The sequence below is a fragment of the Schistocerca gregaria genome, unplaced genomic scaffold (genome assembly GCF_023897955.1).
Source record: "Schistocerca gregaria isolate iqSchGreg1 unplaced genomic scaffold, iqSchGreg1.2 ptg001306l, whole genome shotgun sequence".
In the NCBI taxonomy this organism is placed as follows: Eukaryota; Metazoa; Arthropoda; class Insecta; order Orthoptera; family Acrididae; genus Schistocerca; species Schistocerca gregaria.
Genome location: NW_026062617.1, coordinates 19,023 through 45,506, shown reverse-complemented (window position 1 = coordinate 45,506; position 26,484 = coordinate 19,023). Strand labels below are relative to the sequence as shown.

The following is a 26,484-nucleotide window of genomic DNA, read 5'->3' as shown; positions in this document are numbered from 1 at the left end:
CCGACGATAAGCAACAACTTTAGTATTCGGATCGGTGACCGCCTGGGAACTCTGGCTGTCTTCATTTTTTGCTTTTTTTTTCGCTACCCGTGCCAGCCCTCTTTTCCAAAGTGTCTCTAGAAATAACAAGAGTATGAAGCGACAGGAATGTTCTGAAATACACCAGGGCTTATAGTTTTGTAGCAGTGTTCAACTGCAAATTTGTAAACAAAAATTTATCTTTCGCCGCTAGAGGAGATGGATGCTTTGTCGAACCGCCTGTCTCTCGTGTCCGTGTTCTCGCACCTTTCCACGGCACGGCGCTGCTCTAGTAGCTCCGAACGGCCGCACACGGCGCCCCAGACACGCCGGTTCGGCCCGCGCCCATCTCGCAGATGTTTCTCGTGCTTGTGCAGCCATATGGACCGCGACCCGAGCGGCAGCGAGCGGCAGTCGGGACAAGTCGGGACGGAAGGGGAGGGGACAGGCGAGCGAATTACGCAAATATCTGGAATCGCGGCGTGTGTCGGGCAGGTGAGGAAGCTTCCGTCGGTCCAGCAGGACACTGCCACACCCCGCGCAGTCCCCCCGCCGCCCGGCCGCGCGCATGCCCTGCGCCGGATAACAAGAACAAGGTGCGTCTCCCGCGAGTGTCGGAGGCCGCACGCACCAAACGAATGACAGGCGGTGCAACGAGCAGCTGTGTTGTGCGTCCGACCCACGTGGCGGCGCGCCGCACTGCGCGTCGCCTTCGAGGTGGAAGGACGTGCTTTGCGTCAAATGTGCCACCGAAAAACGGCGATTGCGTGTGTTGGGAGGAGAGGCGAAGCCTTCTTCTGCTGTGCGGATACAGTATAAGGACGCCAACGGCCATACCATGTTGAATACACCGGTTCTCGTCCGATCACCGAAGTTAAGCAACATCGGGCCCGGTTAGTACTTGGATGGGTGACCGCCTGGGAACACCGGGTGCTGTTGGCTCCCTCTCATTTTTTCCTTTTTACCTCGCTACACCGGCCAGCCCTCTTTTCATACTAACTCTCAGGTGTGACAAAGATGCTTCCTCGAGCATTTTAAACTACTGTATTAAACGTAAGATACGAAATTACAGTAATAAATTCAGTTTGAGCAAGAATGCGCGAAGGAAGAGTGCTAGAACACCTTGAAAGTAACGAAACACTGCGAATCGACAGATGTGCTCTTGAAGTGCGTCAGAGCCTACTGTTTTGTAAGAGCGATAAATTCCAAAAACTAACTAAATAAATAAAAAATTAAAAAAAAAATCAACTGTTGTCGCCCGATCACCGACGATAAGCAACAACTTTAGTATTCGGATCGGTGACCGCCTGGGAACTCTGGCTGTCTTCATTTTTTGCTTTTTTTTTCGCTACCCGTGCCAGCCCTCTTTTCCAAAGTGTCTCTAGAAATAACAAGAGTATGAAGCGACAGGAATGTTCTGAAATACACCAGGGCTTATAGTTTTGTAGCAGTGTTCAACTGCAAATTTGTAAACAAAAATTTATCTTTCGCCGCTAGAGGAGATGGATGCTTTGTCGAACCGCCTGTCTCTCGTGTCCGTGTTCTCGCACCTTTCCACGGCACGGCGCTGCTCTAGTAGCTCCGAACGGCCGCACACGGCGCCCCAGACACGCCGGTTCGGCCCGCGCCCATCTCGCAGATGTTTCTCGTGCTTGTGCAGCCATATGGACCGCGACCCGAGCGGCAGCGAGCGGCAGTCGGGACAAGTCGGGACGGAAGGGGAGGGGACAGGCGAGCGAATTACGCAAATATCTGGAATCGCGGCGTGTGTCGGGCAGGTGAGGAAGCTTCCGTCGGTCCAGCAGGACACTGCCACACCCCGCGCAGTCCCCCCGCCGCCCGGCCGCGCGCATGCCCTGCGCCGGATAACAAGAACAAGGTGCGTCTCCCGCGAGTGTCGGAGGCCGCACGCACCAAACGAATGACAGGCGGTGCAACGAGCAGCTGTGTTGTGCGTCCGACCCACGTGGCGGCGCGCCGCACTGCGCGTCGCCTTCGAGGTGGAAGGACGTGCTTTGCGTCAAATGTGCCACCGAAAAACGGCGATTGCGTGTGTTGGGAGGAGAGGCGAAGCCTTCTTCTGCTGTGCGGATACAGTATAAGGACGCCAACGGCCATACCATGTTGAATACACCGGTTCTCGTCCGATCACCGAAGTTAAGCAACATCGGGCCCGGTTAGTACTTGGATGGGTGACCGCCTGGGAACACCGGGTGCTGTTGGCTCCCTCTCATTTTTTCCTTTTTACCTCGCTACACCGGCCAGCCCTCTTTTCATACTAACTCTCAGGTGTGACAAAGATGCTTCCTCGAGCATTTTAAACTACTGTATTAAACGTAAGATACGAAATTACAGTAATAAATTCAGTTTGAGCAAGAATGCGCGAAGGAAGAGTGCTAGAACACCTTGAAAGTAACGAAACACTGCGAATCGACAGATGTGCTCTTGAAGTGCGTCAGAGCCTACTGTTTTGTAAGAGCGATAAATTCCAAAAACTAACTAAATAAATAAAAAATTAAAAAAAAAATCAACTGTTGTCGCCCGATCACCGACGATAAGCAACAACTTTAGTATTCGGATCGGTGACCGCCTGGGAACTCTGGCTGTCTTCATTTTTTGCTTTTTTTTTCGCTACCCGTGCCAGCCCTCTTTTCCAAAGTGTCTCTAGAAATAACAAGAGTATGAAGCGACAGGAATGTTCTGAAATACACCAGGGCTTATAGTTTTGTAGCAGTGTTCAACTGCAAATTTGTAAACAAAAATTTATCTTTCGCCGCTAGAGGAGATGGATGCTTTGTCGAACCGCCTGTCTCTCGTGTCCGTGTTCTCGCACCTTTCCACGGCACGGCGCTGCTCTAGTAGCTCCGAACGGCCGCACACGGCGCCCCAGACACGCCGGTTCGGCCCGCGCCCATCTCGCAGATGTTTCTCGTGCTTGTGCAGCCATATGGACCGCGACCCGAGCGGCAGCGAGCGGCAGTCGGGACAAGTCGGGACGGAAGGGGAGGGGACAGGCGAGCGAATTACGCAAATATCTGGAATCGCGGCGTGTGTCGGGCAGGTGAGGAAGCTTCCGTCGGTCCAGCAGGACACTGCCACACCCCGCGCAGTCCCCCCGCCGCCCGGCCGCGCGCATGCCCTGCGCCGGATAACAAGAACAAGGTGCGTCTCCCGCGAGTGTCGGAGGCCGCACGCACCAAACGAATGACAGGCGGTGCAACGAGCAGCTGTGTTGTGCGTCCGACCCACGTGGCGGCGCGCCGCACTGCGCGTCGCCTTCGAGGTGGAAGGACGTGCTTTGCGTCAAATGTGCCACCGAAAAACGGCGATTGCGTGTGTTGGGAGGAGAGGCGAAGCCTTCTTCTGCTGTGCGGATACAGTATAAGGACGCCAACGGCCATACCATGTTGAATACACCGGTTCTCGTCCGATCACCGAAGTTAAGCAACATCGGGCCCGGTTAGTACTTGGATGGGTGACCGCCTGGGAACACCGGGTGCTGTTGGCTCCCTCTCATTTTTTCCTTTTTACCTCGCTACACCGGCCAGCCCTCTTTTCATACTAACTCTCAGGTGTGACAAAGATGCTTCCTCGAGCATTTTAAACTACTGTATTAAACGTAAGATACGAAATTACAGTAATAAATTCAGTTTGAGCAAGAATGCGCGAAGGAAGAGTGCTAGAACACCTTGAAAGTAACGAAACACTGCGAATCGACAGATGTGCTCTTGAAGTGCGTCAGAGCCTACTGTTTTGTAAGAGCGATAAATTCCAAAAACTAACTAAATAAATAAAAAATTAAAAAAAAAATCAACTGTTGTCGCCCGATCACCGACGATAAGCAACAACTTTAGTATTCGGATCGGTGACCGCCTGGGAACTCTGGCTGTCTTCATTTTTTGCTTTTTTTTTCGCTACCCGTGCCAGCCCTCTTTTCCAAAGTGTCTCTAGAAATAACAAGAGTATGAAGCGACAGGAATGTTCTGAAATACACCAGGGCTTATAGTTTTGTAGCAGTGTTCAACTGCAAATTTGTAAACAAAAATTTATCTTTCGCCGCTAGAGGAGATGGATGCTTTGTCGAACCGCCTGTCTCTCGTGTCCGTGTTCTCGCACCTTTCCACGGCACGGCGCTGCTCTAGTAGCTCCGAACGGCCGCACACGGCGCCCCAGACACGCCGGTTCGGCCCGCGCCCATCTCGCAGATGTTTCTCGTGCTTGTGCAGCCATATGGACCGCGACCCGAGCGGCAGCGAGCGGCAGTCGGGACAAGTCGGGACGGAAGGGGAGGGGACAGGCGAGCGAATTACGCAAATATCTGGAATCGCGGCGTGTGTCGGGCAGGTGAGGAAGCTTCCGTCGGTCCAGCAGGACACTGCCACACCCCGCGCAGTCCCCCCGCCGCCCGGCCGCGCGCATGCCCTGCGCCGGATAACAAGAACAAGGTGCGTCTCCCGCGAGTGTCGGAGGCCGCACGCACCAAACGAATGACAGGCGGTGCAACGAGCAGCTGTGTTGTGCGTCCGACCCACGTGGCGGCGCGCCGCACTGCGCGTCGCCTTCGAGGTGGAAGGACGTGCTTTGCGTCAAATGTGCCACCGAAAAACGGCGATTGCGTGTGTTGGGAGGAGAGGCGAAGCCTTCTTCTGCTGTGCGGATACAGTATAAGGACGCCAACGGCCATACCATGTTGAATACACCGGTTCTCGTCCGATCACCGAAGTTAAGCAACATCGGGCCCGGTTAGTACTTGGATGGGTGACCGCCTGGGAACACCGGGTGCTGTTGGCTCCCTCTCATTTTTTCCTTTTTACCTCGCTACACCGGCCAGCCCTCTTTTCATACTAACTCTCAGGTGTGACAAAGATGCTTCCTCGAGCATTTTAAACTACTGTATTAAACGTAAGATACGAAATTACAGTAATAAATTCAGTTTGAGCAAGAATGCGCGAAGGAAGAGTGCTAGAACACCTTGAAAGTAACGAAACACTGCGAATCGACAGATGTGCTCTTGAAGTGCGTCAGAGCCTACTGTTTTGTAAGAGCGATAAATTCCAAAAACTAACTAAATAAATAAAAAATTAAAAAAAAAATCAACTGTTGTCGCCCGATCACCGACGATAAGCAACAACTTTAGTATTCGGATCGGTGACCGCCTGGGAACTCTGGCTGTCTTCATTTTTTGCTTTTTTTTTCGCTACCCGTGCCAGCCCTCTTTTCCAAAGTGTCTCTAGAAATAACAAGAGTATGAAGCGACAGGAATGTTCTGAAATACACCAGGGCTTATAGTTTTGTAGCAGTGTTCAACTGCAAATTTGTAAACAAAAATTTATCTTTCGCCGCTAGAGGAGATGGATGCTTTGTCGAACCGCCTGTCTCTCGTGTCCGTGTTCTCGCACCTTTCCACGGCACGGCGCTGCTCTAGTAGCTCCGAACGGCCGCACACGGCGCCCCAGACACGCCGGTTCGGCCCGCGCCCATCTCGCAGATGTTTCTCGTGCTTGTGCAGCCATATGGACCGCGACCCGAGCGGCAGCGAGCGGCAGTCGGGACAAGTCGGGACGGAAGGGGAGGGGACAGGCGAGCGAATTACGCAAATATCTGGAATCGCGGCGTGTGTCGGGCAGGTGAGGAAGCTTCCGTCGGTCCAGCAGGACACTGCCACACCCCGCGCAGTCCCCCCGCCGCCCGGCCGCGCGCATGCCCTGCGCCGGATAACAAGAACAAGGTGCGTCTCCCGCGAGTGTCGGAGGCCGCACGCACCAAACGAATGACAGGCGGTGCAACGAGCAGCTGTGTTGTGCGTCCGACCCACGTGGCGGCGCGCCGCACTGCGCGTCGCCTTCGAGGTGGAAGGACGTGCTTTGCGTCAAATGTGCCACCGAAAAACGGCGATTGCGTGTGTTGGGAGGAGAGGCGAAGCCTTCTTCTGCTGTGCGGATACAGTATAAGGACGCCAACGGCCATACCATGTTGAATACACCGGTTCTCGTCCGATCACCGAAGTTAAGCAACATCGGGCCCGGTTAGTACTTGGATGGGTGACCGCCTGGGAACACCGGGTGCTGTTGGCTCCCTCTCATTTTTTCCTTTTTACCTCGCTACACCGGCCAGCCCTCTTTTCATACTAACTCTCAGGTGTGACAAAGATGCTTCCTCGAGCATTTTAAACTACTGTATTAAACGTAAGATACGAAATTACAGTAATAAATTCAGTTTGAGCAAGAATGCGCGAAGGAAGAGTGCTAGAACACCTTGAAAGTAACGAAACACTGCGAATCGACAGATGTGCTCTTGAAGTGCGTCAGAGCCTACTGTTTTGTAAGAGCGATAAATTCCAAAAACTAACTAAATAAATAAAAAATTAAAAAAAAAAAATCAACTGTTGTCGCCCGATCACCGACGATAAGCAACAACTTTAGTATTCGGATCGGTGACCGCCTGGGAACTCTGGCTGTCTTCATTTTTTGCTTTTTTTTTCGCTACCCGTGCCAGCCCTCTTTTCCAAAGTGTCTCTAGAAATAACAAGAGTATGAAGCGACAGGAATGTTCTGAAATACACCAGGGCTTATAGTTTTGTAGCAGTGTTCAACTGCAAATTTGTAAACAAAAATTTATCTTTCGCCGCTAGAGGAGATGGATGCTTTGTCGAACCGCCTGTCTCTCGTGTCCGTGTTCTCGCACCTTTCCACGGCACGGCGCTGCTCTAGTAGCTCCGAACGGCCGCACACGGCGCCCCAGACACGCCGGTTCGGCCCGCGCCCATCTCGCAGATGTTTCTCGTGCTTGTGCAGCCATATGGACCGCGACCCGAGCGGCAGCGAGCGGCAGTCGGGACAAGTCGGGACGGAAGGGGAGGGGACAGGCGAGCGAATTACGCAAATATCTGGAATCGCGGCGTGTGTCGGGCAGGTGAGGAAGCTTCCGTCGGTCCAGCAGGACACTGCCACACCCCGCGCAGTCCCCCCGCCGCCCGGCCGCGCGCATGCCCTGCGCCGGATAACAAGAACAAGGTGCGTCTCCCGCGAGTGTCGGAGGCCGCACGCACCAAACGAATGACAGGCGGTGCAACGAGCAGCTGTGTTGTGCGTCCGACCCACGTGGCGGCGCGCCGCACTGCGCGTCGCCTTCGAGGTGGAAGGACGTGCTTTGCGTCAAATGTGCCACCGAAAAACGGCGATTGCGTGTGTTGGGAGGAGAGGCGAAGCCTTCTTCTGCTGTGCGGATACAGTATAAGGACGCCAACGGCCATACCATGTTGAATACACCGGTTCTCGTCCGATCACCGAAGTTAAGCAACATCGGGCCCGGTTAGTACTTGGATGGGTGACCGCCTGGGAACACCGGGTGCTGTTGGCTCCCTCTCATTTTTTCCTTTTTACCTCGCTACACCGGCCAGCCCTCTTTTCATACTAACTCTCAGGTGTGACAAAGATGCTTCCTCGAGCATTTTAAACTACTGTATTAAACGTAAGATACGAAATTACAGTAATAAATTCAGTTTGAGCAAGAATGCGCGAAGGAAGAGTGCTAGAACACCTTGAAAGTAACGAAACACTGCGAATCGACAGATGTGCTCTTGAAGTGCGTCAGAGCCTACTGTTTTGTAAGAGCGATAAATTCCAAAAACTAACTAAATAAATAAAAAATTAAAAAAAAAATCAACTGTTGTCGCCCGATCACCGACGATAAGCAACAACTTTAGTATTCGGATCGGTGACCGCCTGGGAACTCTGGCTGTCTTCATTTTTTGCTTTTTTTTTCGCTACCCGTGCCAGCCCTCTTTTCCAAAGTGTCTCTAGAAATAACAAGAGTATGAAGCGACAGGAATGTTCTGAAATACACCAGGGCTTATAGTTTTGTAGCAGTGTTCAACTGCAAATTTGTAAACAAAAATTTATCTTTCGCCGCTAGAGGAGATGGATGCTTTGTCGAACCGCCTGTCTCTCGTGTCCGTGTTCTCGCACCTTTCCACGGCACGGCGCTGCTCTAGTAGCTCCGAACGGCCGCACACGGCGCCCCAGACACGCCGGTTCGGCCCGCGCCCATCTCGCAGATGTTTCTCGTGCTTGTGCAGCCATATGGACCGCGACCCGAGCGGCAGCGAGCGGCAGTCGGGACAAGTCGGGACGGAAGGGGAGGGGACAGGCGAGCGAATTACGCAAATATCTGGAATCGCGGCGTGTGTCGGGCAGGTGAGGAAGCTTCCGTCGGTCCAGCAGGACACTGCCACACCCCGCGCAGTCCCCCCGCCGCCCGGCCGCGCGCATGCCCTGCGCCGGATAACAAGAACAAGGTGCGTCTCCCGCGAGTGTCGGAGGCCGCACGCACCAAACGAATGACAGGCGGTGCAACGAGCAGCTGTGTTGTGCGTCCGACCCACGTGGCGGCGCGCCGCACTGCGCGTCGCCTTCGAGGTGGAAGGACGTGCTTTGCGTCAAATGTGCCACCGAAAAACGGCGATTGCGTGTGTTGGGAGGAGAGGCGAAGCCTTCTTCTGCTGTGCGGATACAGTATAAGGACGCCAACGGCCATACCATGTTGAATACACCGGTTCTCGTCCGATCACCGAAGTTAAGCAACATCGGGCCCTGTTAGTACTTGGATGGGTGACCGCCTGGGAACACCGGGTGCTGTTGGCTCCCTCTCATTTTTTCCTTTTTACCTCGCTACACCGGCCAGCCCTCTTTTCATACTAACTCTCAGGTGTGACAAAGATGCTTCCTCGAGCATTTTAAACTACTGTATTAAACGTAAGATACGAAATTACAGTAATAAATTCAGTTTGAGCAAGAATGCGCGAAGGAAGAGTGCTAGAACACCTTGAAAGTAACGAAACACTGCGAATCGACAGATGTGCTCTTGAAGTGCGTCAGAGCCTACTGTTTTGTAAGAGCGATAAATTCCAAAAACTAACTAAATAAATAAAAAATTAAAAAAAAAATCAACTGTTGTCGCCCGATCACCGACGATAAGCAACAACTTTAGTATTCGGATCGGTGACCGCCTGGGAACTCTGGCTGTCTTCATTTTTTGCTTTTTTTTTCGCTACCCGTGCCAGCCCTCTTTTCCAAAGTGTCTCTAGAAATAACAAGAGTATGAAGCGACAGGAATGTTCTGAAATACACCAGGGCTTATAGTTTTGTAGCAGTGTTCAACTGCAAATTTGTAAACAAAAATTTATCTTTCGCCGCTAGAGGAGATGGATGCTTTGTCGAACCGCCTGTCTCTCGTGTCCGTGTTCTCGCACCTTTCCACGGCACGGCGCTGCTCTAGTAGCTCCGAACGGCCGCACACGGCGCCCCAGACACGCCGGTTCGGCCCGCGCCCATCTCGCAGATGTTTCTCGTGCTTGTGCAGCCATATGGACCGCGACCCGAGCGGCAGCGAGCGGCAGTCGAGCAAAGTCGGGACAAGTCGGGACGGAAGGGGAGGGGACAGGCGAGCGAATTACGCAAATATCTGGAATCGCGGCGTGTGTCGGGCAGGTGAGGAAGCTTCCGTCGGTCCAGCAGGACACTGCCACACCCCGCGCAGTCCCCCCGCCGCCCGGCCGCGCGCATGCCCTGCGCCGGATAACAAGAACAAGGTGCGTCTCCCGCGAGTGTCGGAGGCCGCACGCACCAAACGAATGACAGGCGGTGCAACGAGCAGCTGTGTTGTGCGTCCGACCCACGTGGCGGCGCGCCGCACTGCGCGTCGCCTTCGAGGTGGAAGGACGTGCTTTGCGTCAAATGTGCCACCGAAAAACGGCGATTGCGTGTGTTGGGAGGAGAGGCGAAGCCTTCTTCTGCTGTGCGGATACAGTATAAGGACGCCAACGGCCATACCATGTTGAATACACCGGTTCTCGTCCGATCACCGAAGTTAAGCAACATCGGGCCCGGTTAGTACTTGGCTGGCTGCCCGCCTGTGAACACGTGTGCCGCTGTGCTATTGTGCGTCCCAGGTAGGAAGGACTTCCCGGCCGCCGAGCCCTCGCCGGCCGACATCCCACCGCGCCGCGCTGCCGGAGCCCGCGTCCGCCGCCTGCCGGAGGACCAGCCGCGCCGCGCCAAGTACTACGTTTACCGTTTTCGCCATCGGCGATCGCTGTTCTCAACGAGTTGGTGAGTGAAATCATCATGACAACGTTTAACCGGTCTAACACCACGCTTCAATGCGAGTTCGATCGCGAATTCCAACGTCCAACGGCATACGAAGTCCAGCAATGGATGAGAGACGATTTACGGATCGGGGAAGACGAAGTAGAGGGCATGCAGTTAGATTTCACAGTCTACTCGCTCTTCATGAAGTTGAAAACCGAGGTTCGGTGCGAAACGATTGTCACCCCTGGTGGTGGTTCACGAAAATTCAAACACAGAGACGGTGCAGTTAGTGAGGTTAAAATCTCCTACGCTGGCCACGGCGTGCGCACCATTAAGGTGTACAATCTGCCGTTTGAAGTGCCCAACGAAGAAATCACACGCTGCCTGAAACTTTATGGAGATGTACTGTCCGTCAACAGAGAATACTGGGGGGCGGGATACATCTATAAAGTCGATTCCGGTGTAAGAACCGTGCGAATGGTACTGAAGAAACACGTACCGTCCTTTTTAGTTATAGGAGGACACAGGGGCGTAATACAGTACAGTGGTCAACCGCAGACGTGCTCAATCTGTGCATCGACAGAGCACATGCGCGGTACGTGCCCGCGAAACAAGAAGGTGGCCCAGCTGCCACAGCAAGTGAACGGCAACACAGCCGAGCAGACAGGCAGGGGGAGCTATTCCACTGCGCTGACCGGTGAAACACAACGCGGAAACGCGCTAGCAGAGCCGGCGGCGGCGCAGGTAGCCCCGGAGCCGCAACCGGCCCTGGTGGAGACCCCCGCTATTGTTCCTGCCGCGGCCAGCCCGGGCACCGCGAGGGAGAAGCGACAGCATTCCGACGACGACCACACAATGAAAGCCGAACCGGACAGCCAGGTGACGTCTGCTAAGAAGCAGGTCACTGAACGCAGCGCGCCCGCCCCGCCGACAGCTGTGGCTGCCGGCGCCGGGCCCAGCGCGGCAACGCCCCCCACATACAGCGAGATGCGCGAGGAAAGCATCAAGAAAAACGTTAACAGACTGGCACGGATTCTCAAAGAATCCGATGACGAAAAGGCGGAAGACGAAAGAAAGCCGTCAAAATCAAAAAGACGACGCAACAAGCGGCGTAGCCGAAGCCGCGAAATGCAAACCAGCAACGACGAGAAGATGGACACATCTGACGCGGAAGCGTCAGACGCGTCATCAGCAAACACGACGCGTTGCAGCACCCTATCCGAAGATGTAACTCTCCGGCCAGATCGGCCACAAAACACCGCAGACCCGCCCCCACATAGCGCCTAATGCACGACCTCTCACTGTATAGCATAGTTACGTGCAACGTGAATAAGATGACTTCTGTTGTAAAATTAGACGCCCTCGCAGATTTCCTGCAACATAAAGCTGTGGACATAGCAATGCTCCAAGAAGTAGCGACGTACGACGTCGAAGAGGTACAGGGATACGAAGCCTTCGTAAACATCGACGCCGAGACACGCACTGGTACGGCTATTCTAATCAGGCACGGTATAGAGACTGGCGATGTGAAGAAAACGGCCGACGGACGTGGAATATCTATAAAAATAGAGGGCACGACATTCATCAACTTATACGCGCCGTCAGGCACCGAGAACAAGCGCGCCAGAAGCCATTTTTTTAACGAGGATATCTGCGAGCTCCTCCTGAACAACAACAACAACGTAGTGTTGGGCGGAGATTTCAATTGCGTGACATCAGCAGAAGACCAGATCCCTGTACCAAACACGTGCCTCGAACTACAACAGCTCGTGAGGCGTTTAAAACTAGATGACACCTGGCGTCTATTACAACAGAACTACACCGAATTCACATTCTTTTACAACCGCGGAAGAAGCAGAATCGATAGAATCTACGTCAACAGAGAGATGGCCGAGTCTGTGACACACGTGGAAGTCTGCCCCGTTATCTTTTCCGACCACTGCGCTTACGAAACGAAACTACGCCTTCCGAGGAGAAAGTTAACAGGAGGCAGAGGCACTTGGAAACTCAACACCTCTCACCTCGAAGACGACAAATTGAAGCAAGAAGTAAGCGAAATAGTAAGGCAATGCAGGCAAAGACGAGGCGAATACAGCTCCACAACCGAGTGGTGGGTTCATCACACCAAACCCAGGATAAGAAGGGAAATGATTCGCTACAGTGCGGAAAAGGCGTTTTGGAGGAAGAAAACGGCAGACTTCCACGCCCAATGCCTGAGAGACGTGATGCAGGCAACAGAAGAGGACGAACTGCTTCTTCCGCGAATAAAAGAAATAAAAGCACGTATACTAAACGCTAAGAGGCAACAGATGAGAGGCGTCATCGCACGGAGCCAAACCCACGGAGACATTGAAGACGAACCTGCCACACTGCACCACGTATACAGAGAACGACAAAGAGCCGCCAGCAAGCTGATAACTGAACTGCGAGACAAAGAAGGAAACCATCTCACAACAAAACGAGACATAATCCATCACATACAAAATCACTTCACCGACTTGTTTCGATGCGAAGCGACAGAAGATGCAGAAACTACAAACATTCTGCAGGAAACGCGCCGCATCTTAACAAACGCAGACCGGGCGCTCCTAACGGAAGACGTGACGCAGGACGAGGTGAGAGCCGTCCTCAGAGGTAGCGCCAAAGGAAAAGCACCGGGAGCTGACGGGATCCCATCAGAATTTTACATCAAACTTTGGGATACAATAGGCGGAGTCATCACAGAAGTTGTAAATGAAGTGTTAAACGGGACAAGAGTTCCGCAAACTTTTCTCGAGGGAACAGTAATTCTGCTCCCCAAGAAGAAGGCAGCAAAGCAACTAGAAGATTACAGGCCAATCACACTGCTAAACGCAGATTACAAAATAGTCTCAAAATGTCTCGCAGAAAACATCAAGGTAGCCATGAAGAAAGCTATCAGCCCATGGCAAACGTGTGCAGTGCTCGGCAGGAACATCTACGACGCTGTGTGCACTTACAGAGACGTAATCGCCCACGCCGCAACGAACAGAACGTCTGCAGCCATAATATCGATAGACTACCACAAAGCTTTCGACAGGGTCAGCCATCGTTACCTCTGCAAAACCTTAACAAGACTAGGCTTCGGAACGAAATTTGTGCAAGTCATCGAAAACCTACTAACGAACGCCAGTTCAAAAATAACAGTAAATGGATGGACGACAGGAAACATCAAACTGGGAAAATCAGTGAGGCAAGGCTGCCCACTATCAATGGCACTCTTCGCAGTAGCCCTTGACCCACTTTTACGAAAGATAGACGCCAACATAAACGGCTACAACTTAGGTCCAACGTCCATAAAGTGCATCGCGTATGCTGACGACATGGGCATATTTGTAAAAAGCGAAGACGACATAAACAAAATTCAGCCCATCATGAAAAGTTTTGAAAAGGCATCAGGGGCGAAAATAAACCCCAGGAAAACGGCACTGATACCTATAGGAAACGGCACCCTAACGGCAGGCAGAGAGTGGTACCAAGTTGTGCAACAACTAAAAACACTTGGCATCACCATCCAACGATGCCCGCTCAAAATGGCAGCGCAAAACTGGCGTGATGTCTTGCACAACGTAAGAGGCATAGTAAGGACACACGCGGACAGAAACCTAACGCTAAGCCAGAAGGTGGAGTTAATAAACGTCACGATCCTGTCGAAAGTGTGGTATACGGCGCAGATACTAAGTGCACCAGCAGAGATAGCCCGTGCGATTTCAGGCGCCGCGTACTATCTACTGTGGAGGCGGCAAATTTTCAAGGTGTCGCAGGCGACATGCTGCTTGCCGAGGGAGGAAGGCGGGCTCGGCTTAACCGACGTCAAGACCAAATGTGCAGCTCTGCTACTCCATCGAGCTCTCAAGATGGAAAGCAAAAACACCGACGGAGTCACAGCAAACCTGCTGAAAACATACAGACCACTGTCTGAGGAAGCACCGGTAGACGCTAGCCACATCCCATACAAACTTCGACACCTCAGGCAAATAATAATAGATAAGAGCTACGCCTACAACACAATCGCTAACCCACAACACAGAACGGCGGGAAAAATATACGGCGCCCTGAGAGGGAAAACGTGCAAGCCAAAAGTGGAAACTAAGATCCCCGTTCACGACTGGACACAGGTGTGGAGGAATATCTCCGAACAGGCTCTACCAGTACACGCCAGAGACACGTGGTACAAAATCGTCCACGGGACAGTAGCAACCAACCAAAAGCTGGCACAAATAAAAATACGCGAATCGGCAAATTGCGAAAGATGCAACCAAGTAGACACCATCGAGCATCGATTCAGCTGCGCAGGGAGTGAAGAAATATGGGCAACCTGCAGAAAGATGATAGCCCACATCAATAGGAGCGACGAAAAGGCGATCCACATCTCGTCACTTACCATCCCGACAGCCAAACCATTCCCACGCCCAAAGCGAGTCGCCACGATGTGGATCCTGGCGATGACAGCCCACGCAGTCGTCGCAAAACGCCAGACGAACGCAGCTGAGTACCTGATCGACCTCTGGGAAGAGCACAAGAGCGCCGAACGCCAGCGCAGATACAGGGAGACGTTCCAGCGCTTCCTGCAGATCCCGCTGGACGCCGCCGTCAGGGCCGCGTTCTCAACGCCGTGACCGCCACCGCCACGCCCCCGCGCCGCCCACAACAGCCACGCCCCCGTCGATCGCAGACGTCGCCCCCCCCAAACTCCCACGCCGCCACGCGACCAAGTGAAGTGCACCAAACAGTGAAGTGGAAGTGCTTAGTGAAAAAAAAAAAAAAAGTTTCAATCAAAAGAAAAAATTAAACGTTAAGTGAAAAGTGCTCCTACAGTTATTCACAGTGTCAAACAATACAGTGCAACACAACGAAAAAGCAAACAAGGTAGGCAAACAACAAAATGCAATAATGTGCCGACCAGTGCCTTAGAATAAAAAAGTAAAAAATAAAATAAAGTTGTGTAAATGTGCCTTCCTCTCTCTCTCTCTCTCTCTCTCTCTCTCTCTCTCTCTCTCTCTCTCTGTATCTGCTTAAGTCACTAGTTATGGTCCTTTTTTCTCTGTGTCATGTCACCTTTGTCTTTGTCCTAATGAAGTCATTTTGTGTTTTGTATAACTATGTCACTTTCAATGATTCTTTATGTTGTGTTTTATTTAGTATAGTTTGTCTAATGGTCGCCTATTTTTTTCTCGTGAGACACATGTAAATTAAGCCCCAACAATTACCAAAACATAGAACCATCCTTGAGCCTCGGCTCACCACAAAAATATCAATTTCACTCAGCAAAATCAGTGCAAACCTGTGACGCTATATTATACAGGCAGAATAACACTATCCCCCTAAATCCCTATATAGAAAAATAATGTTTTTTTATTTTATTATTAATAATTATCAACTGTTTTCTCCTTTGTCATACATATCACCATGACAAACACAAAATATAGCATAGAAATTTCTTTTCCTATATTCCTGTGGACATTATTCAAAAATATGAAGAACTGGAGTAAATAAAAGTGTGTAGTACTAAACAACAGACAATTCAAAGCAAATAGCAAAAGAAAACAATAAAGAAATACAAAATCTCACGATTGTAACACAACAAGAATTAATAACGATTAGCATGTAAATTGTTAAAAATATGCAATAAAGTTTATATACGTTAAAAAAAAAAAAAAAAAAAAGGTGCTGTTGGCTCCCTCTCATTTTTTCCTTTTTACCTCGCTACACCGGCCAGCCCTCTTTTCATACTAACTCTCAGGTGTGACAAAGATGCTTCCTCGAGCATTTTAAACTACTGTATTAAACGTAAGATACGAAATTACAGTAATAAATTCAGTTTGAGCAAGAATGCGCGAAGGAAGAGTGCTAGAACACCTTGAAAGTAACGAAACACTGCGAATCGACAGATGTGCTCTTGAAGTGCGTCAGAGCCTACTGTTTTGTAAGAGCGATAAATTCCAAAAACTAACTAAATAAATAAAAAATTAAAAAAAAAAAATCAACTGTTGTCGCCCGATCACCGACGATAAGCAACAACTTTAGTATTCGGATCGGTGACCGCCTGGGAACTCTGGCTGTCTTCATTTTTTGCTTTTTTTTTCGCTACCCGTGCCAGCCCTCTTTTCCAAAGTGTCTCTAGAAATAACAAGAGTATGAAGCGACAGGAATGTTCTGAAATACACCAGGGCTTATAGTTTTGTAGCAGTGTTCAACTGCAAATTTGTAAACAAAAATTTATCTTTCGCCGCTAGAGGAGATGGATGCTTTGTCGAACCGCCTGTCTCTCGTGTCCGTGTTCTCGCACCTTTCCACGGCACGGCGCTGCTCTAGTAGCTCCGAACGGCCGCACACGGCGCCCCAGACACGCCGGTTCGGCCCGCGCCCATCTCGCAGATGTTTCTCGTGCTTGTGCAGCCATATGGACCGCGACCCGAGCGGCAGCGAGCGGCAGTCGGGACAAGTCGGGACGGAAGGGGAGGGGACAGGCGAGCGAATTACGCAAATATCTGGAATCGCGGCGTGTGTCGGGCAGGTGAGGAAGCTTCCGTCGGTCCAGCAGGACACTGCCACACCCCGCGCAGTCCCCCCGCCGCCCGGCCGCGCGCATGCCCTGCGCCGGATAACAAGAACAAGGTGCGTCTCCCGCGAGTGTCGGAGGCCGCACGCACCAAACGAATGACAGGCGGTGCAACGAGCAGCTGTGTTGTGCGTCCGACCCACGTGGCGGCGCGCCGCACTGCGCGTCGCCTTCGAGGTGGAAGGACGTGCTTTGCGTCAAATGTGCCACCGAAAAACGGCGATTGCGTGTGTTGGGAGGAGAGGCGAAGCCTTCTTCTGCTGTGCGGATACAGTATAAGGACGCCAACGGCCATACCATGTTGAATACACCGGTTCTCGTCCGATCACCGAAGTTAAGCAACATCGGGCCCGGTTAGTACTTGGATGGGTGACCGCCTGGGAACACCGGGTGCTGTTGGCTCCCTCTCATTTTTTCCTTTTTACCTCGCTACACCGGCCAGCCCTCTTTTCATACTAACTCTCAGGTGTGACAAAGATGCTTCCTCGAGCATTTTAAACTACTGTATTAAACGTAAGATACGAAATTACAGTAATAAATTCAGTTTGAGCAAGAATGCGCGAAGGAAGAGTGCTAGAACACCTTGAAAGTAACGAAACACTGCGAATCGACAGATGTGCTCTTGAAGTGCGTCAGAGCCTACTGTTTTGTAAGAGCGATAAATTCCAAAAACTAACTAAATAAATAAAAAATTAAAAAAAAAATCAACTGTTGTCGCCCGATCACCGACGATAAGCAACAACTTTAGTATTCGGATCGGTGACCGCCTGGGAACTCTGGCTGTCTTCATTTTTTGCTTTTTTTTTCGCTACCCGTGCCAGCCCTCTTTTCCAAAGTGTCTCTAGAAATAACAAGAGTATGAAGCGACAGGAATGTTCTGAAATACACCAGGGCTTATAGTTTTGTAGCAGTGTTCAACTGCAAATTTGTAAACAAAAATTTATCTTTCGCCGCTAGAGGAGATGGATGCTTTGTCGAACCGCCTGTCTCTCGTGTCCGTGTTCTCGCACCTTTCCACGGCACGGCGCTGCTCTAGTAGCTCCGAACGGCCGCACACGGCGCCCCAGACACGCCGGTTCGGCCCGCGCCCATCTCGCAGATGTTTCTCGTGCTTGTGCAGCCATATGGACCGCGACCCGAGCGGCAGCGAGCGGCAGTCGGGACAAGTCGGGACGGAAGGGGAGGGGACAGGCGAGCGAATTACGCAAATATCTGGAATCGCGGCGTGTGTCGGGCAGGTGAGGAAGCTTCCGTCGGTCCAGCAGGACACTGCCACACCCCGCGCAGTCCCCCCGCCGCCCGGCCGCGCGCATGCCCTGCGCCGGATAACAAGAACAAGGTGCGTCTCCCGCGAGTGTCGGAGGCCGCACGCACCAAACGAATGACAGGCGGTGCAACGAGCAGCTGTGTTGTGCGTCCGACCCACGTGGCGGCGCGCCGCACTGCGCGTCGCCTTCGAGGTGGAAGGACGTGCTTTGCGTCAAATGTGCCACCGAAAAACGGCGATTGCGTGTGTTGGGAGGAGAGGCGAAGCCTTCTTCTGCTGTGCGGATACAGTATAAGGACGCCAACGGCCATACCATGTTGAATACACCGGTTCTCGTCCGATCACCGAAGTTAAGCAACATCGGGCCCTGTTAGTACTTGGATGGGTGACCGCCTGGGAACACCGGGTGCTGTTGGCTCCCTCTCATTTTTTCCTTTTTACCTCGCTACACCGGCCAGCCCTCTTTTCATACTAACTCTCAGGTGTGACAAAGATGCTTCCTCGAGCATTTTAAACTACTGTATTAAACGTAAGATACGAAATTACAGTAATAAATTCAGTTTGAGCAAGAATGCGCGAAGGAAGAGTGCTAGAACACCTTGAAAGTAACGAAACACTGCGAATCGACAGATGTGCTCTTGAAGTGCGTCAGAGCCTACTGTTTTGTAAGAGCGATAAATTCCAAAAACTAACTAAATAAATAAAAAATTAAAAAAAAAATCAACTGTTGTCGCCCGATCACCGACGATAAGCAACAACTTTAGTATTCGGATCGGTGACCGCCTGGGAACTCTGGCTGTCTTCATTTTTTGCTTTTTTTTTCGCTACCCGTGCCAGCCCTCTTTTCCAAAGTGTCTCTAGAAATAACAAGAGTAAGAAGCGACAGGAATGTTCTGAAATACACCAGGGCTTATAGTTTTGTAGCAGTGTTCAACTGCAAATTTGTAAACAAAAATTTATCTTTCGCCGCTAGAGGAGATGGATGCTTTGTCGAACCGCCTGTCTCTCGTGTCCGTGTTCTCGCACCTTTCCACGGCACGGCGCTGCTCTAGTAGCTCCGAACGGCCGCACACGGCGCCCCAGACACGCCGGTTCGGCCCGCGCCCATCTCGCAGATGTTTCTCGTGCTTGTGCAGCCATATGGACCGCGACCCGAGCGGCAGCGAGCGGCAGTCGGGACAAGTCGGGACGGAAGGGGAGGGGACAGGCGAGCGAATTACGCAAATATCTGGAATCGCGGCGTGTGTCGGGCAGGTGAGGAAGCTTCCGTCGGTCCAGCAGGACACTGCCACACCCCGCGCAGTCCCCCCGCCGCCCGGCCGCGCGCATGCCCTGCGCCGGATAACAAGAACAAGGTGCGTCTCCCGCGAGTGTCGGAGGCCGCACGCACCAAACGAATGACAGGCGGTGCAACGAGCAGCTGTGTTGTGCGTCCGACCCACGTGGCGGCGCGCCGCACTGCGCGTCGCCTTCGAGGTGGAAGGACGTGCTTTGCGTCAAATGTGCCACCGAAAAACGGCGATTGCGTGTGTTGGGAGGAGAGGCGAAGCCTTCTTCTGCTGTGCGGATACAGTATAAGGACGCCAACGGCCATACCATGTTGAATACACCGGTTCTCGTCCGATCACCGAAGTTAAGCAACATCGGGCCCGGTTAGTACTTGGATGGGTGACCGCCTGGGAACACCGGGTGCTGTTGGCTCCCTCTCATTTTTTCCTTTTTACCTCGCTACACCGGCCAGCCCTCTTTTCATACTAACTCTCAGGTGTGACAAAGATGCTTCCTCGAGCATTTTAAACTACTGTATTAAACGTAAGATACGAAATTACAGTAATAAATTCAGTTTGAGCAAGAATGCGCGAAGGAAGAGTGCTAGAACACCTTGAAAGTAACGAAACACTGCGAATCGACAGATGTGCTCTTGAAGTGCGTCAGAGCCTACTGTTTTGTAAGAGCGATAAATTCCAAAAACTAACTAAATAAATAAAAAATTAAAAAAAAAATCAACTGTTGTCGCCCGATCACCGACGATAAGCAACAACTTTAGTATTCGGATCGGTGACCGCCTGGGAACTCTGGCTGTCTTCATTTTTTGCTTTTTTTTTCGCTACCCGTGCCAGCCCTCTTTTCCAAAGTGTCTCTAGAAATAACAAGAGTATGAAGCGACAGGAATGTTCTGAAATACACCAGGGCTTATAGTTTTGTAGCAGTGTTCAACTGCAAATTTGTAAACAAAAATTTATCTTTCGCCGCTAGAGGAGATGGATGCTTTGTCGAACCGCCTGTCTCTCGTGTCCGTGTTCTCGCACCTTTCCACGGCACGGCGCTGCTCTAGTAGCTCCGAACGGCCGCACACGGCGCCCCAGACACGCCGGTTCGGCCCGCGCCCATCTCGCAGATGTTTCTCGTGCTTGTGCAGCCATATGGACCGCGACCCGAGCGGCAGCGAGCGGCAGTCGGGACAAGTCGGGACGGAAGGGGAGGGGACAGGCGAGCGAATTACGCAAATATCTGGAATCGCGGCGTGTGTCGGGCAGGTGAGGAAGCTTCCGTCGGTCCAGCAGGACACTGCCACACCCCGCGCAGTCCCCCCGCCGCCCGGCCGCGCGCATGCCCTGCGCCGGATAACAAGAACAAGGTGCGTCTCCCGCGAGTGTCGGAGGCCGCACGCACCAAACGAATGACAGGCGGTGCAACGAGCAGCTGTGTTGTGCGTCCGACCCACGTGGCGGCGCGCCGCACTGCGCGTCGCCTTCGAGGTGGAAGGACGTGCTTTGCGTCAAATGTGCCACCGAAAAACGGCGATTGCGTGTGTTGGGAGGAGAGGCGAAGCCTTCTTCTGCTGTGCGGATACAGTATAAGGACGCCAACGGCCATACCATGTTGAATACACCGGTTCTCGTCCGATCACCGAAGTTAAGCAACATCGGGCCCGGTTAGTACTTGGATGGGTGACCGCCTGGGAACACCGGGTGCTGTTGGCTCCCTCTCATTTTTTCCTTTTTACCTCGCTACACCGGCCAGCCCTCTTTTCATACTAACTCTCAGGTGTGACAAAGATGCTTCCTCGAGCATTTTAAACTACTGTATTAAACGTAAGATACGAAATTACAGTAATAAATTCAGTTTGAGCAAGAATGCGCGAAGGAAGAGTGCTAGAACACCTTGAAAGTAACGAAACACTGCGAATCGACAGATGTGCTCTTGAAGTGCGTCAGAGCCTACTGTTTTGTAAGAGCGATAAATTCCAAAAACTAACTAAATAAATAAAAAATTAAAAAAAAAATCAACTGTTGTCGCCCGATCACCGACGATAAGCAACAACTTTAGTATTCGGATCGGTGACCGCCTGGGAACTCTGGCTGTCTTCATTTTTTGCTTTTTTTTTCGCTACCCGTGCCAGCCCTCTTTTCCAAAGTGTCTCTAGAAATAACAAGAGTATGAAGCGACAGGAATGTTCTGAAATACACCAGGGCTTATAGTTTTGTAGCAGTGTTCAACTGCAAATTTGTAAACAAAAATTTATCTTTCGCCGCTAGAGGAGATGGATGCTTTGTCGAACCGCCTGTCTCTCGTGTCCGTGTTCTCGCACCTTTCCACGGCACGGCGCTGCTCTAGTAGCTCCGAACGGCCGCACACGGCGCCCCAGACACGCCGGTTCGGCCCGCGCCCATCTCGCAGATGTTTCTCGTGCTTGTGCAGCCATATGGACCGCGACCCGAGCGGCAGCGAGCGGCAGTCGGGACAAGTCGGGACGGAAGGGGAGGGGACAGGCGAGCGAATTACGCAAATATCTGGAATCGCGGCGTGTGTCGGGCAGGTGAGGAAGCTTCCGTCGGTCCAGCAGGACACTGCCACACCCCGCGCAGTCCCCCCGCCGCCCGGCCGCGCGCATGCCCTGCGCCGGATAACAAGAACAAGGTGCGTCTCCCGCGAGTGTCGGAGGCCGCACGCACCAAACGAATGACAGGCGGTGCAACGAGCAGCTGTGTTGTGCGTCCGACCCACGTGGCGGCGCGCCGCACTGCGCGTCGCCTTCGAGGTGGAAGGACGTGCTTTGCGTCAAATGTGCCACCGAAAAACGGCGATTGCGTGTGTTGGGAGGAGAGGCGAAGCCTTCTTCTGCTGTGCGGATACAGTATAAGGACGCCAACGGCCATACCATGTTGAATACACCGGTTCTCGTCCGATCACCGAAGTTAAGCAACATCGGGCCCGGTTAGTACTTGGATGGGTGACCGCCTGGGAACACCGGGTGCTGTTGGCTCCCTCTCATTTTTTCCTTTTTACCTCGCTACACCGGCCAGCCCTCTTTTCATACTAACTCTCAGGTGTGACAAAGATGCTTCCTCGAGCATTTTAAACTACTGTATTAAACGTAAGATACGAAATTACAGTAATAAATTCAGTTTGAGCAAGAATGCGCGAAGGAAGAGTGCTAGAACACCTTGAAAGTAACGAAACACTGCGAATCGACAGATGTGCTCTTGAAGTGCGTCAGAGCCTACTGTTTTGTAAGAGCGATAAATTCCAAAAACTAACTAAATAAATAAAAAATTAAAAAAAAAATCAACTGTTGTCGCCCGATCACCGACGATAAGCAACAACTTTAGTATTCGGATCGGTGACCGCCTGGGAACTCTGGCTGTCTTCATTTTTTGCTTTTTTTTTCGCTACCCGTGCCAGCCCTCTTTTCCAAAGTGTCTCTAGAAATAACAAGAGTATGAAGCGACAGGAATGTTCTGAAATACACCAGGGCTTATAGTTTTGTAGCAGTGTTCAACTGCAAATTTGTAAACAAAAATTTATCTTTCGCCGCTAGAGGAGATGGATGCTTTGTCGAACCGCCTGTCTCTCGTGTCCGTGTTCTCGCACCTTTCCACGGCACGGCGCTGCTCTAGTAGCTCCGAACGGCCGCACACGGCGCCCCAGACACGCCGGTTCGGCCCGCGCCCATCTCGCAGATGTTTCTCGTGCTTGTGCAGCCATATGGACCGCGACCCGAGCGGCAGCGAGCGGCAGTCGGGACAAGTCGGGACGGAAGGGGAGGGGACAGGCGAGCGAATTACGCAAATATCTGGAATCGCGGCGTGTGTCGGGCAGGTGAGGAAGCTTCCGTCGGTCCAGCAGGACACTGCCACACCCCGCGCAGTCCCCCCGCCGCCCGGCCGCGCGCATGCCCTGCGCCGGATAACAAGAACAAGGTGCGTCTCCCGCGAGTGTCGGAGGCCGCACGCACCAAACGAATGACAGGCGGTGCAACGAGCAGCTGTGTTGTGCGTCCGACCCACGTGGCGGCGCGCCGCACTGCGCGTCGCCTTCGAGGTGGAAGGACGTGCTTTGCGTCAAATGTGCCACCGAAAAACGGCGATTGCGTGTGTTGGGAGGAGAGGCGAAGCCTTCTTCTGCTGTGCGGATACAGTATAAGGACGCCAACGGCCATACCATGTTGAATACACCGGTTCTCGTCCGATCACCGAAGTTAAGCAACATCGGGCCCTGTTAGTACTTGGATGGGTGACCGCCTGGGAACACCGGGTGCTGTTGGCTCCCTCTCATTTTTTCCTTTTTACCTCGCTACACCGGCCAGCCCTCTTTTCATACTAACTCTCAGGTGTGACAAAGATGCTTCCTCGAGCATTTTAAACTACTGTATTAAACGTAAGATACGAAATTACAGTAATAAATTCAGTTTGAGCAAGAATGCGCGAAGGAAGAGTGCTAGAACACCTTGAAAGTAACGAAACACTGCGAATCGACAGATGTGCTCTTGAAGTGCGTCAGAGCCTACTGTTTTGTAAGAGCGATAAATTCCAAAAACTAACTAAATAAATAAAAAATTAAAAAAAAAATCAACTGTTGTCGCCCGATCACCGACGATAAGCAACAACTTTAGTATTCGGATCGGTGACCGCCTGGGAACTCTGGCTGTCTTCATTTTTTGCTTTTTTTTTCGCTACCCGTGCCAGCCCTCTTTTCCAAAGTGTCTCTAGAAATAACAAGAGTATGAAGCGACAGGAATGTTCTGAAATACACCAGGGCTTATAGTTTTGTAGCAGTGTTCAACTGCAAATTTGTAAACAAAAATTTATCTTTCGCCGCTAGAGGAGATGGATGCTTTGTCGAACCGCCTGTCTCTCGTGTCCGTGTTCTCGCACCTTTCCACGGCACGGCGCTGCTCTAGTAGCTCCGAACGGCCGCACACGGCGCCCCAGACACGCCGGTTCGGCCCGCGCCCATCTCGCAGATGTTTCTCGTGCTTGTGCAGCCATATGGACCGCGACCCGAGCGGCAGCGAGCGGCAGTCGGGACAAGTCGGGACGGAAGGGGAGGGGACAGGCGAGCGAATTACGCAAATATCTGGAATCGCGGCGTGTGTCGGGCAGGTGAGGAAGCTTCCGTCGGTCCAGCAGGACACTGCCACACCCCGCGCAGTCCCCCCGCCGCCCGGCCGCGCGCATGCCCTGCGCCGGATAACAAGAACAAGGTGCGTCTCCCGCGAGTGTCGGAGGCCGCACGCACCAAACGAATGACAGGCGGTGCAACGAGCAGCTGTGTTGTGCGTCCGACCCACGTGGCGGCGCGCCGCACTGCGCGTCGCCTTCGAGGTGGAAGGACGTGCTTTGCGTCAAATGTGCCACCGAAAAACGGCGATTGCGTGTGTTGGGAGGAGAGGCGAAGCCTTCTTCTGCTGTGCGGATACAGTATAAGGACGCCAACGGCCATACCATGTTGAATACACCGGTTCTCGTCCGATCACCGAAGTTAAGCAACATCGGGCCCGGTTAGTACTTGGATGGGTGACCGCCTGGGAACACCGGGTGCTGTTGGCTCCCTCTCATTTTTTCCTTTTTACCTCGCTACACCGGCCAGCCCTCTTTTCATACTAACTCTCAGGTGTGACAAAGATGCTTCCTCGAGCATTTTAAACTACTGTATTAAACGTAAGATACGAAATTACAGTAATAAATTCAGTTTGAGCAAGAATGCGCGAAGGAAGAGTGCTAGAACACCTTGAAAGTAACGAAACACTGCGAATCGACAGATGTGCTCTTGAAGTGCGTCAGAGCCTACTGTTTTGTAAGAGCGATAAATTCCAAAAACTAACTAAATAAATAAAAAATTAAAAAAAAAATCAACTGTTGTCGCCCGATCACCGACGATAAGCAACAACTTTAGTATTCGGATCGGTGACCGCCTGGGAACTCTGGCTGTCTTCATTTTTTGCTTTTTTTTTCGCTACCCGTGCCAGCCCTCTTTTCCAAAGTGTCTCTAGAAATAACAAGAGTATGAAGCGACAGGAATGTTCTGAAATACACCAGGGCTTATAGTTTTGTAGCAGTGTTCAACTGCAAATTTGTAAACAAAAATTTATCTTTCGCCGCTAGAGGAGATGGATGCTTTGTCGAACCGCCTGTCTCTCGTGTCCGTGTTCTCGCACCTTTCCACGGCACGGCGCTGCTCTAGTAGCTCCGAACGGCCGCACACGGCGCCCCAGACACGCCGGTTCGGCCCGCGCCCATCTCGCAGATGTTTCTCGTGCTTGTGCAGCCATATGGACCGCGACCCGAGCGGCAGCGAGCGGCAGTCGGGACAAGTCGGGACGGAAGGGGAGGGGACAGGCGAGCGAATTACGCAAATATCTGGAATCGCGGCGTGTGTCGGGCAGGTGAGGAAGCTTCCGTCGGTCCAGCAGGACACTGCCACACCCCGCGCAGTCCCCCCGCCGCCCGGCCGCGCGCATGCCCTGCGCCGGATAACAAGAACAAGGTGCGTCTCCCGCGAGTGTCGGAGGCCGCACGCACCAAACGAATGACAGGCGGTGCAACGAGCAGCTGTGTTGTGCGTCCGACCCACGTGGCGGCGCGCCGCACTGCGCGTCGCCTTCGAGGTGGAAGGACGTGCTTTGCGTCAAATGTGCCACCGAAAAACGGCGATTGCGTGTGTTGGGAGGAGAGGCGAAGCCTTCTTCTGCTGTGCGGATACAGTATAAGGACGCCAACGGCCATACCATGTTGAATACACCGGTTCTCGTCCGATCACCGAAGTTAAGCAACATCGGGCCCGGTTAGTACTTGGATGGGTGACCGCCTGGGAACACCGGGTGCTGTTGGCTCCCTCTCATTTTTTCCTTTTTACCTCGCTACACCGGCCAGCCCTCTTTTCATACTAACTCTCAGGTGTGACAAAGATGCTTCCTCGAGCATTTTAAACTACTGTATTAAACGTAAGATACGAAATTACAGTAATAAATTCAGTTTGAGCAAGAATGCGCGAAGGAAGAGTGCTAGAACACCTTGAAAGTAACGAAACACTGCGAATCGACAGATGTGCTCTTGAAGTGCGTCAGAGCCTACTGTTTTGTAAGAGCGATAAATTCCAAAAACTAACTAAATAAATAAAAAATTAAAAAAAAAATCAACTGTTGTCGCCCGATCACCGACGATAAGCAACAACTTTAGTATTCGGATCGGTGACCGCCTGGGAACTCTGGCTGTCTTCATTTTTTGCTTTTTTTTTCGCTACCCGTG

General features: G+C 52.1%; 15 non-coding genes and 1 pseudogene across 15 annotated transcripts; all 16 read left to right on the top strand.

Annotated features, from left to right (window-relative positions):
• Nucleotides 1–841: 841 nt before the first annotated feature.
• LOC126330562 (5S ribosomal RNA) lies at nt 842–960 on the top strand. Its single transcript, XR_007563007.1, has one exon. It is a non-coding gene; the product is annotated as a 5S ribosomal RNA (ribosomal RNA).
• Nucleotides 961–2,124: 1,164 nt separating this feature from the next.
• LOC126330561 (5S ribosomal RNA) lies at nt 2,125–2,243 on the top strand. The gene has a single exon (XR_007563006.1). It is a non-coding gene; the product is annotated as a 5S ribosomal RNA (ribosomal RNA).
• Nucleotides 2,244–3,407: 1,164 nt separating this feature from the next.
• LOC126330560 (5S ribosomal RNA) lies at nt 3,408–3,526 on the top strand. Its single transcript, XR_007563005.1, has one exon. It is a non-coding gene; the product is annotated as a 5S ribosomal RNA (ribosomal RNA).
• A 1,164-nt stretch (nt 3,527–4,690) lies between these two features.
• LOC126330559 (5S ribosomal RNA) lies at nt 4,691–4,809 on the top strand. Its single transcript, XR_007563004.1, has one exon. It is a non-coding gene; the product is annotated as a 5S ribosomal RNA (ribosomal RNA).
• A 1,164-nt stretch (nt 4,810–5,973) lies between these two features.
• LOC126330558 (5S ribosomal RNA) lies at nt 5,974–6,092 on the top strand. Its single transcript, XR_007563003.1, has one exon. It is a non-coding gene; the product is annotated as a 5S ribosomal RNA (ribosomal RNA).
• Nucleotides 6,093–7,258: 1,166 nt separating this feature from the next.
• Nucleotides 7,259–7,377, top strand: LOC126330557 (5S ribosomal RNA). Its single transcript, XR_007563002.1, has one exon. It is a non-coding gene; the product is annotated as a 5S ribosomal RNA (ribosomal RNA).
• Nucleotides 7,378–8,541: 1,164 nt separating this feature from the next.
• Nucleotides 8,542–8,660, top strand: LOC126330581 (5S ribosomal RNA). Its single transcript, XR_007563025.1, has one exon. It is a non-coding gene; the product is annotated as a 5S ribosomal RNA (ribosomal RNA).
• Nucleotides 8,661–9,834: 1,174 nt separating this feature from the next.
• LOC126330583 (5S ribosomal RNA) lies at nt 9,835–9,952 on the top strand (annotated as a pseudogene).
• A 7,017-nt stretch (nt 9,953–16,969) lies between these two features.
• LOC126330556 (5S ribosomal RNA) lies at nt 16,970–17,088 on the top strand. Its single transcript, XR_007563001.1, has one exon. It is a non-coding gene; the product is annotated as a 5S ribosomal RNA (ribosomal RNA).
• A 1,164-nt stretch (nt 17,089–18,252) lies between these two features.
• LOC126330580 (5S ribosomal RNA) lies at nt 18,253–18,371 on the top strand. The gene has a single exon (XR_007563024.1). It is a non-coding gene; the product is annotated as a 5S ribosomal RNA (ribosomal RNA).
• Nucleotides 18,372–19,535: 1,164 nt separating this feature from the next.
• LOC126330554 (5S ribosomal RNA) lies at nt 19,536–19,654 on the top strand. The gene has a single exon (XR_007563000.1). It is a non-coding gene; the product is annotated as a 5S ribosomal RNA (ribosomal RNA).
• Nucleotides 19,655–20,818: 1,164 nt separating this feature from the next.
• On the top strand, nt 20,819–20,937 carry LOC126330553 (5S ribosomal RNA). The gene has a single exon (XR_007562999.1). It is a non-coding gene; the product is annotated as a 5S ribosomal RNA (ribosomal RNA).
• A 1,164-nt stretch (nt 20,938–22,101) lies between these two features.
• Nucleotides 22,102–22,220, top strand: LOC126330551 (5S ribosomal RNA). Its single transcript, XR_007562997.1, has one exon. It is a non-coding gene; the product is annotated as a 5S ribosomal RNA (ribosomal RNA).
• Nucleotides 22,221–23,384: 1,164 nt separating this feature from the next.
• LOC126330579 (5S ribosomal RNA) lies at nt 23,385–23,503 on the top strand. The gene has a single exon (XR_007563023.1). It is a non-coding gene; the product is annotated as a 5S ribosomal RNA (ribosomal RNA).
• A 1,164-nt stretch (nt 23,504–24,667) lies between these two features.
• Nucleotides 24,668–24,786, top strand: LOC126330550 (5S ribosomal RNA). The gene has a single exon (XR_007562996.1). It is a non-coding gene; the product is annotated as a 5S ribosomal RNA (ribosomal RNA).
• Nucleotides 24,787–25,950: 1,164 nt separating this feature from the next.
• Nucleotides 25,951–26,069, top strand: LOC126330549 (5S ribosomal RNA). Its single transcript, XR_007562995.1, has one exon. It is a non-coding gene; the product is annotated as a 5S ribosomal RNA (ribosomal RNA).
• Nucleotides 26,070–26,484: the final 415 nt, after the last annotated feature.